We start from the raw sequence: 10,405 nt of genomic DNA on the forward strand, positions 1-10,405 counted from the left end.
ACACCACAGAGTATCGAGGAGTCACAAGACCTACAGTATAATGCCCTTCCTTTGGATCCTGATTTTTTTTTTTGTTGTCACAATTGAAATAACCATTTATTTCACAGTTCAAATAATTAAAAACAATTTAAAAAGTGTTAAAAGCAGCAGCAGCAGACAAAGAAGAAAAAGTAGTTCCAGCAGTAGAAGAAAAACATCTAGAAAATAAATTTGCAATAAATTCTATGAACTAATGTGTATATTTCTGTAGTTGGTTAATTTGGAGAAAATATAAGGATACTCACATAGACCTCTGTTTGCTGGTGGGACCTCAGCTTCTAATAAGACACAAAAGTCTAAATACAGTTCTGCAGCATCTGCTGGGTCCAGATTTCCATACTTTTATTTGTTTGTCTCCATTTTTGTATAAACCGCCAAAACGATTTACTAGACCATCATCTGCATAAGTGGAGAACCTGCTGAGTGTGAAACAGGAGATTCTGAGACTCCACGATGAAGAGAGACGGTTTGGACGAGTCTGAACCTCCACGTTGAACTCTGATCGTTGCCATCTGAAAGCCAAACCTTCCCAGAATTCCGTTTCAAGTCGACTGTTGTCATACAAACAGAGAAAGAGTCACGTGGACAAGAGACGGAACGTCTTCCAAGACTGAGACCAGCTGAAGTGATTTACTTTGCTTTAATCTGATGAAAACCCCATGAAGAGTAGGGAGGTTCTGGCATGTGCTTTGTCTTCATACAGCTGTTAGCCCGGCCCGCTGCTCGCCGCGTTTTAGATGCAAATATTAAAAATTCACAGAAACAGTTGTATCATATCACCTCGAAGCGACGCAGGCAGAAGTTCCAGAAGAACAGTTGCAGCTTCGTACTCTAAAGATGACTCACCAGCAGCTGGGAGCGGTTCTCTTTTGTCTGTTTTGGTTTAGCGGAACTGGGAAACGTCCAGTCGTGGTGCTGCTCCCTCATCCTCCAGGCGTCCGCCGGCCTCTTCCTGTCACTCCCCGCCGCCGCCGCTCTGAGCTGTCCTCTGTCTTTTGGCTCAGGATTAAGATGTAAGACATAACAGCCACGCGCACAAGTCCCATCCCGTCGGCCGTTTTGCACTTGTGCATCGATTGGCGGAGTGCTGACAGCGACGCAGAGCCGAGGCCACCTCATTACTGCCGCAGACATTTACTTAGCTGTCATCCCGTATCAAAGCGGGCCGCACGCCGCGGCCCGGCTGTCTGAGACGGCCGCACTAATCAATCGCAGCTCCCCCCACCTATAACTGCCCCCGCCTCCTCCCACCGACACGACTCATTATTCTGATAAGAGACTCCATCCTCATTGTCGCCCGGATCATTTTGGAAAGGTTATGGGACTGATGTCGATCTGTCAGCCGGCGCTGCACCCTCGCATTCCTGTAAAATCTGATTACGGCCGCCGTGAGGCCGCAATTAAAAATGGGATGACAGCTCTGTGTGTGCTCAGACCGGTCTGAGTCCTGCAGGGCGGGAGGGGGCGGCTCTTATTGGCGGCACATCGCTCAACCGGCGCCCGCCTCTAATGAATGGGACTCGCTGGACGGCGACGGACCGAGGTGGGAAATACACCGATTGTTTCAAGAGCGGAGAAAAAGCACACTGTCGTGTTAGTTCTGGACAAATCCTCCAAACTTATCAATAAAGGCTCACAGTTTGGTGGATTTATTGCTGGGATGATGCTTCAATAAGAGCATCTTAATCCGCTTTTCAGGGTTAATCCTTGGTTCACGGTTGAGTCTTAATGCTGCACTCCCTGTATGATTGACACACAATCACAATTAGCATCGTACGGCAACAGGAGTGAGATTATTCAAGACTCTGAATCAAGTTAAAAGTTGATCAATATGACATGAAAATATTGGAGGATCAAGAGGTTCAAAGTTTCAAACAAACAAGGACATTTCTGCTCCTCTAGCGATTGTCTTTCTGCTCCGTCGTCCTCCTCTCCCGCCTGGCGTCGCCCCCGGCGCCGTGAATAAAAAGCAACGCCGGCGCATATGCTGAGATCTGTCTGAACGCGGTAAAAGCTCAGGGGCAGATATGAGAGATGAGATGAAACTGCGATCGCTGTTGTTTATCTCCCAGATTAAAAGCGAAGCAGAAAGGCCTTTGGTGGAAATATCACATCATTGCTCTCATTACAGTTTTGCATTGAGTTGGGCTCTTCGTTTATCTCACATCGCAGCGCTGCAGGCCGATCTCACGGAGGACGAACTGCTGGAAGAGCGGCCATTTACTGCGCTGGGAACAAAGCAGCTGCACGTTTTAATCTTCCTCTCTGTGGCGCTGCCGACTCAGCAGACGGCGAGAAGCCAAGTCGACCCCAACAGGAGCAAAGTTTCACCGGTTTAGCTGCTCGCTCGCATCGCGGGAAGAAATCAGTGAATCATTAGCTTAGCCTGGCTTAGCTTAGCATGAACACTGGCAGCAAAGGCTAACAATCATTGTTTTTATTTCTCTTTATATGAATAAGTGGTCTTGGTGCCTTATAAAGTTACAACGGGAAAAAAACTCTTTATTTCTGTTTTTTCCTGTATCGTTACATCTTCTGTCTAATGTAAAATTAAAAAAAGTCAGTATCCAGGTGAAAAAACTAAAGTAACTAAGTATTTTTAGTTTGTTATCGCTGCAGAAATACCCAGAATCCTCAGCGCTTCCTCATTACCAGAGTCGTGCTCCTCCATATGGTCTGAAGCAGCCAGGCTCTCCGGCAGTGGCTCCTTCTGGCTCCCAGGCCCATTCAAGTGGCAATTAAAAGTGAAAAGTCATTTAATCAGCTGTTTTATTGCTCCATGATACAGAAAGCATGTGCATATAAATTGCCTCTTTCAGAAGATCTGGCTTTCTGCTGACTCGCAGGCCTCTGTCTCATTCTCCGGAGATTTACCATGTAATGGGAAAGCTAGCAGCTTTTTTTCTCTTCTTCTTCTTTTTCTTTTCTTTCCCACCTCCTCCTTCCCAACCTGAACTGAATTGGTCCCAAGAGCCCTCAGCGTAAATTCGGGCGGTAGACCACGGTGCAATTTGCTCATAAATCACAAAAAAAATAGTGCTGTAATTCTGAGTGGAGGCTTATGTGTTAAGAAAGCGTGGGCGGGTGGGAAGAGAGCGCCGCTTCGCCTCGCTTTACTGTAACGATCACACTGGAGAGGGCATCTTTACTGTACTGAGCCAAATACCTACAGCAGCAGGAGCGCCAGGACCCCGTGAAGCAGCTTTAACCCCGCCTGAACTATCGGGAGCAGCTGTTTGTGAAATACGCACAGTAAGCAATTAAAAATGAATATCCTCGCGCGGTTTTTGTTTTATGTGTAAAACTCACAATCTGTTGTAATTGTGGCGGTTATAAAAGCTGTTGTCAACACAGAGGGAGCTCTACTTGAGTGTTGCCCGTGGGATCGGACCAAGACCTGACCGTATTAGAGGAATCTGCTAAATACGGCTGTGCGGCGACTGGATTAACTCCAGTTAAAGGCAGAGGAAGGGGATTTGCCCAGTAGAGTTTTAAGAATTCAATAGATGCTATTAAAACCAAAGGTTTAAAAATCTCATGTTTCAATAGATACGCTAAATGGATTTCACTGAGATGGTGTTTTTCCAGCACTTGAGCACCCAGAGCTCTTCACAGTCTTAATTACACTCACACACCACAGGAGGCAGAGTTCATACTGCTCATGTGTTCCTGTTATCAATGAGAGGAAGTGCTTTTGACATATTGAAGTTTGATTCATCAGTCTAATAATAATGCAAGATGCACACCATAAACAAAATGAAATGTTCGTTTACACGGAGCGTCTGGAAATGCAGCTTTTTCACGACGGTTCTCAAGCTGGAACAGTTTGACTCAGAAATGGGGAAAATGCAAGTTTTTGAAAATGCCTCCACTCTGTCTCAGCGCAAATGAGGGAAAATGCCTCAACTTTTCCTGAAAAGTTTTATCTACATATAGAATATTGAACTGATTTCTTTTTAGCATTATTATGTTAATTTACTAAATCCTTTATAACAAAAACACAAATTTTCAAAATGTAGACTTGAATAACAAGCCAATATCATTTTGATTTATTTTTTTCATTTGTTCATGCTTTTTTTACATTGAAAGTGACAGGATCAAATCTAATTTCATGATCTGAGAAATTAGGACCTCAAGTAATGACACCACGACAAGCAATGCATTGATCACACCTCTAACCCCGTGACATCTGTTGTCACCATTTCTCAACATGCCTCTTGTATTCAGATTGCAGCTGAAATAGTGAAGACATCCACCCAATACCACTTTGGACATGTTCAATATGGATCTAGGAACCTTTACCAAGCACTGGTTTCTCGTAGGATTAAAGTGGGACCTACGTGAGATTCATGAACTCTAATCGAACCCCAACCTAAATGTATGTATCTTCTATGTGTTATGGACAAATTAAGAACCTCTATATAATCACCAGGTGTCCACAAGTGCTGTACTTGTTATAGAATTGCACACTTTTGCTCAGAAGCATCATTGGTGTCAGAATAATACTGTAAAATAAATACGAAACCCCTGAAGAAAGTTGTGTTAGTGCTACAAAAATGTAAAATATGTTCAGTATTCGGGCCTGTAGCCTCTGTGTCGCCACTGGAAGCAGCGCCCTGAGAGCCATCAGGTGACGGCGGCAGATCAGGCTGATCTGTGTTGAGCAGGACGCCGGGCCCCTCCACGAGGCCCCGAGCCGCTTTACAGACGGCGGAGACGGTTCAAGGTGCACCTGGCTGCTCCTCAAGTTAACTGCTGCGCTCATGAGGCGCAGTCCCACAGGCCAGCGCTTTTATGGAGCCTGAGATAAAGTTAGTTTACGAGGCCATTTCCCCTTTATGTGGAATAATCATGTCGGTAAGCACTCCGAGCCCGGCAGAATTTTAATACGGGGTCCGAGCAGCTGCGGCCCGCCGCTCCAGGTTGAAGGAAAATGACTCGCAAATGCTCCAATCTGTCAACAAGGATTAGCTCGTTATCCTGCCGGCCAATCAGAGCGCCTGCCTCTGCAGGGCGGAGGAGTCAGCCATGAAGAGCACCGAGCTTCCACTCACACTCAAAGACACGCTGTCCTCCCGGGGTTCAGGACATTTCTCTGGCGGAGAGCTGTCAAGGCCACCAGCTCTGTGTTTGCAGCTCCTTCTTTGCACTTCCTGTCTTTGGCTGCTGCTGTTTTTTTTGTTTTTTTTTTTGTACTTTCTTGCAGCAGAATTGGACCTCATGAGATTTAAACGCGCATCAATGAAAATCTTATTTTGCTGTGACTATAGTTTTCTCAGAGTTTTGACCAACAGTAATGATGCTGTACATTTTTTCTGCTGGAAATGCGTCCTAAAGACTGGGGTCATCTTATGTTTGCAAAGTTTTCTCACCAAAACTGAGCCTGAAAGGTCAAGTAAACAGCTAGTTTCACACTCATCATGACCAAACTGGGTTCAGATAACAAGAGTCAGACGACTTCAGTCTGAAGTGGTGTGTTCACTGATGTTCTAGAGATATATGGAGCAGAACCTAAAACACCAACATTTACTGATATAAGGTGAACCGAGGTGAGGAAATGGATGACCGTTGTGATTAGCGCTGTCCTTCTCTCCGTTTACACCACAACGTTTTCAAGTGAAAACAGAAAACCTTCGTTGCGCTTTTCCAAGGCGGAACGCTCTGACGTTTTCTAAACCTTTTTCCTGCAAATGATGCATTTTTCCTAGAAACGTCATGTAAATGATGCCTTGGAGCGCCCGCTCTTAGACGTTTGAAGAAGCTCAGCCCAAATACACACCAACAGCCCATTCAAGCCCCCCGCCCCCCGTTGGTGAGAGTGTAATTAGTGATACACACACAGAGCAACACTTCAGCACACTCTGCATTTCTACCAGTCTAGAAGCAATTAAGCAATTAGCAGTCCTCCAGCTGGAGCTGTGGTTATAAATCATCAAGCGCTCGCTACCGTCCAGATCTGGAGCCTTTAACGAAGAATCCGCGGCGGCGGTGGGGAAGGAGTTAACGGCGACGTTCCACTAAACTTGTTATGCAGCTTATTTGAACTGTCCGTCTCAAGCTTGCTCATCCGCGGCGTCTCGGCGGAATAATGAGTAACTGTGGTTATTCTGAGAGACGAGACGCTCCTCCCGTGTATCAGCGGCAAGGTATCAGACCCAGACGAGCCACTCCGCTGCGCATTCCGTAAACACTCGATAGCAAACACAGCTTAAAGCCACTGGCAGATAATCTATCGGCGTTATGGCGGCGAGGGGAAATGGATTGGTTAGAAATGCACAGCTGCACGTTTTCGCCGAAGGATTGTTGTGTAGCGTGACGTGAGTGACGGTCGGCACACAAGCCGACGGGCAGGCGCGTCAATCACACACAGGGGGAAGGAAAACAAGTGTTTGCAGCTTAAATTAAAAAGATGCTGGAGTTTTGAATGAAGTCCAAGCGTTTAACCCATGAACTATCCTAAAGTAGCGACACGGCTCTAACCCTGCTGCTCCCAGTGTCTCTGCTGCTTGAGTTTCTGCTGTTGAACCAACTTTCACCTCCGCCGCATGAATAATTCAGCAGGGACGAGATGCTTGTTGAGGATCCTGTACCTGAGCTGTTCCTGACAGAAATGTGTTTTCCTCACCGCTCCGCTCTGCTTTGTCCCGTCTGTGACTGAGAGGAACAGCCTCCATGTTTTCAGCCTGCACTGTGTTATCTTTACATCTGTTATCTCGTGATTCCAGCCTGCTTTAACACCCATGTGGCTGCGCAGCAATAAAGGTGCTGTATATTGGCGTTCTGCCAGCCGACACACCAGACGGGTCTGAATCAAAGATATGTGAAAATACTGAGTGTTTATGAACTCTCTCACTTCTGAACATGGCCTGGAAACTCCACTCCTGACTGGAAGAGACTTTTTTAGTGATTTGCCACTGCAGTAAATCAAATTTAAGCTTTAAATGTCAATGCAGCATGTTGAAATATCTTCTAGTTATAAAACAATATGTTACGTTCATGAAGGTTCAATTTAAATGCTAGAAGTTTGTTTTTGTATCTGATTTTACTGGTTTGATCCTTCTTTTCCAACATTTTTCAGAAAATTCTGGCATTTTAGAATTGAATAGAAACATTTTATGAATCCTAGAAGAATTGACCTTTAAAGCATCGCTCCACAGGATGAACAGAAAGAAAGTTTAATATCAAACGGTGAATTTCAATGAGTTATTTTAAACATTAATATATGGAAAGCTTAACGGTGACTGAAACACAGAAAAGATGAACTGAACCAAAACACAAGACAGGAAGGAAGGACATTTTAGCCATTTTATCTCTTTTCCAAGCAGCTTTGCTTGTTTTATTTTCAGTTTGTCTTTCTTTCAGAAAAATTTGGTAACTTCATCATTTTCAGTGTTGATGGTGTTTCCGTGTAAACGGACCTCGTTTCGAAAACACTTAAATGTCTTAATTACATTGAAAAAAGTCAAATTCGTGACATTACTGGATATTTTTACGTTATTAGTGAATCAAAACTTCTTCTTTTAATAGAATATTCTGTTATTTTAGTCTATCTTGATTTATCAGACACCTCTTCACCTTTAATATTGACTAAATCAACTGGAAAATCATTTCTTTGGCTTTTGGACGATGCCGAAGCGTCTGCTTGTGTTTCCCCCCCGGGACAGAAACTCAGGCATTAGATGGTATGAATCCAAAATACAAGTCAGTTTTCTCGTCTTTTCCAAAGAACTGGTCTTGTAATTTTCCCGGCCGAGCCCATCGATCGCCTGCCTCCTCCCGGTGTCTCTGATCAGCTCTGTGTTACGGTCAGTAAACATCTCACACGCCTTTCAGTCGTCTTCTGCTCCGTGAAATCGGACTGCCGGGCTGCGCCGCACGCTTGACAGAAAATCAAAGAGACGGGTGTGGCGCTCACACACACACACATGCCAGCCATGTGTGTGTGTGTGTGTCGCTGAAGTGTTTTCCGCCCACCGGCGGCCCTGTTCAGCCCTGAGCCGCCATCACAACACATCACACTCCGCTGGGCCAATGCCAGCCCTCGCTGTGGTGTCCTTACCGACGGCATCCAGAGTGACCCTGGGTGTGTGTGTGTGTGTGTGTGTGTGTGTGTGTGTGTGTGTGTTTGGCACACGTTGTAGGGACAATGTTTCTAACTCACAGCGAGGACTCGGTTAGTCTTCACATGATCAGACCTTGTATTTCACCTTAACGGGCCTTTGAGAGCGGAACAGAAGGATTTCTTCACATTTCTTCCAAATTTTAAAAGTAAAAATGGCAATCATGTCGTTTTTTTACTGCTTTAATTGCACCAGAAATTCCAAACTGTGCAGGACAGGAAAGAAGCTCATATAAAATCCTCCCCATCAGTGAACATGACTGCAGTGTAACGAACAAAGAATGAAGCAACAGCAACTAAACAGTCACTTTAACCACGACTTGCCAGCTGAGAGTCAGGGTCCAATAAAGAGCCAAGTGAGACATTACGAATGTTCTATATTTAGTGATACAATATGTACTTTGTAATAAATAGTGATGAATCTGCCCCGTAAGTCCCATTTCCAGACACTTCCATGAAATTAATTAAGACATACGTCATGGTCTGATTTGAGGATTAATATAAAGTTATATATAAAGTTAGAATACCAAGTTCTTGAGAAAACAGAACTCTCTGGAGACAGACACAGGGTCTCAGTGCATCTGGAGAAACGTCTATTTGCTGTTTATTCATAACGTGATGTAAGTTATCCAACTGTTATTTTCCATTTTAGTCCAACAGGAATGTAAGAATGTTCTCATTTCACACAAAGTGTTCGCATTGCTGAGTTTTTCTTTATATAAATAAATGATGCTGTATGGCTCCAGTACTTCCACTGTGTGTCATTATCATAGTGTCCAGAGTTAAATAATGAGCTGCACTATTAAATAAACTTGTGAAGCAGAGAGGACAAAGATTCACATGCTCAGTGGAAGTCGTTTTCAAGGAAGAGAAAGATAAAATAATCTGAAGTGGAGACTCGATCATGTTTAAATCCTTCTGCTATTTTAAGATGGAATCCTGTTTAATTCTGGGTTTGATCCTGATCTTGCTCTGTCCACCTGAAGACATGGACTCCAGTAATATTTATGTCTGAAGCAGATTACTGAGACGTCTCTTACGCTAAATGAGGCAGAGCAGGTTTATTTACGTGAGCTCAAATTGAATTTTGAATTGGAACAGGACTTAATTTAAACCTCAGTTGATGAATTCATTTGTGTTTTCTCCAAAGTAATCACTTCCTCATTATTTATGAGCCAAGTTTTCACCGTCAGGTGGTGCTAACCAGAAGAAATCAGGATTTTGATCCTTGAAGGTGGATGAAGACTGACAGTGAATTTGACTTCCTGAAGATTCCGCGTCTCAGCTGTGGGATAAGATGAAACCTCTCTGTTCGACGTAAAACTCTAACACACACATCAGTTATTTCACTTCCTTCATCCGGTTTTTTTTGTTGTTGTCACTTTCAGGGTCACAATAAAAATATTTAAAAAAAAAAGTGTTTTTACTTCAGCTCTGCAATAACTAGGAATAAATTTTACTTATATAACTGATTTCCTGCAGATTTTAGGAGCCGGAAACGTCTCGACGAAGGACACTCCTCTGTTTTCAAAGCGCTGATTGCTGGATGTGAGGACGAGCCGCTGCTCCACCGGCTCCACATCCCAATAAAGAATTCCTTTTCAACGTCCTCCCAGACACGGTTTCAGTTTCTTCTCATGATCTGAGCTCGGCTTTCCTCCACAGAGCAGAATCTGCCAGCAGAGTCCTGTAAGACTCCTTAAAGCTACTGGATGCTGCTTTTGCACGAGAATAGATCGTTATCTCATTAATTCGACACGCGAAAAGACGAACATTTAAAGCAGTTTCATGGAATCATTTCATGAGTTCTTCACAGTACTTAAGCCTGACCTCTGAACGAAGACCTCTGAAGTGACAGGAGCGAACATCAGACGTCGCTGTAAAGGAGGAAAGCTTCAATACGAGTCGAGGAGGCGTCACGTTTCCCTGCCTTTCATGTGAACAATGGCGTCTCATCTCCCGGCGTCCCGGATCCCCTGCGCTGCCGGATCGCCTCCTCGGGCCCCGGGGGCCACGGGGGAGGCCGACAGCTGCACGCCGCCGTCTTCATATCCCGCTTTCATGGCTGATACCTGATCAGCCCCTGATCTGAAGCCTTTCACCCAAACAGTCACTGCTGTAACTTGGCCTCTTTCCTCCGCCGGTGTAAAGGAACAGATCGCTGTACAGCGCAGCCGCGTAGACCACACTCTTCCTGGAGCCTTCTGGGCTTTTTAAATGAACATAATTGTGGTCATTTACAGCGTT

This window comes from Salarias fasciatus, chromosome 17 (genome assembly GCF_902148845.1).
Source record: "Salarias fasciatus chromosome 17, fSalaFa1.1, whole genome shotgun sequence".
Taxonomy (NCBI): Eukaryota; Metazoa; Chordata; class Actinopteri; order Blenniiformes; family Blenniidae; genus Salarias; species Salarias fasciatus.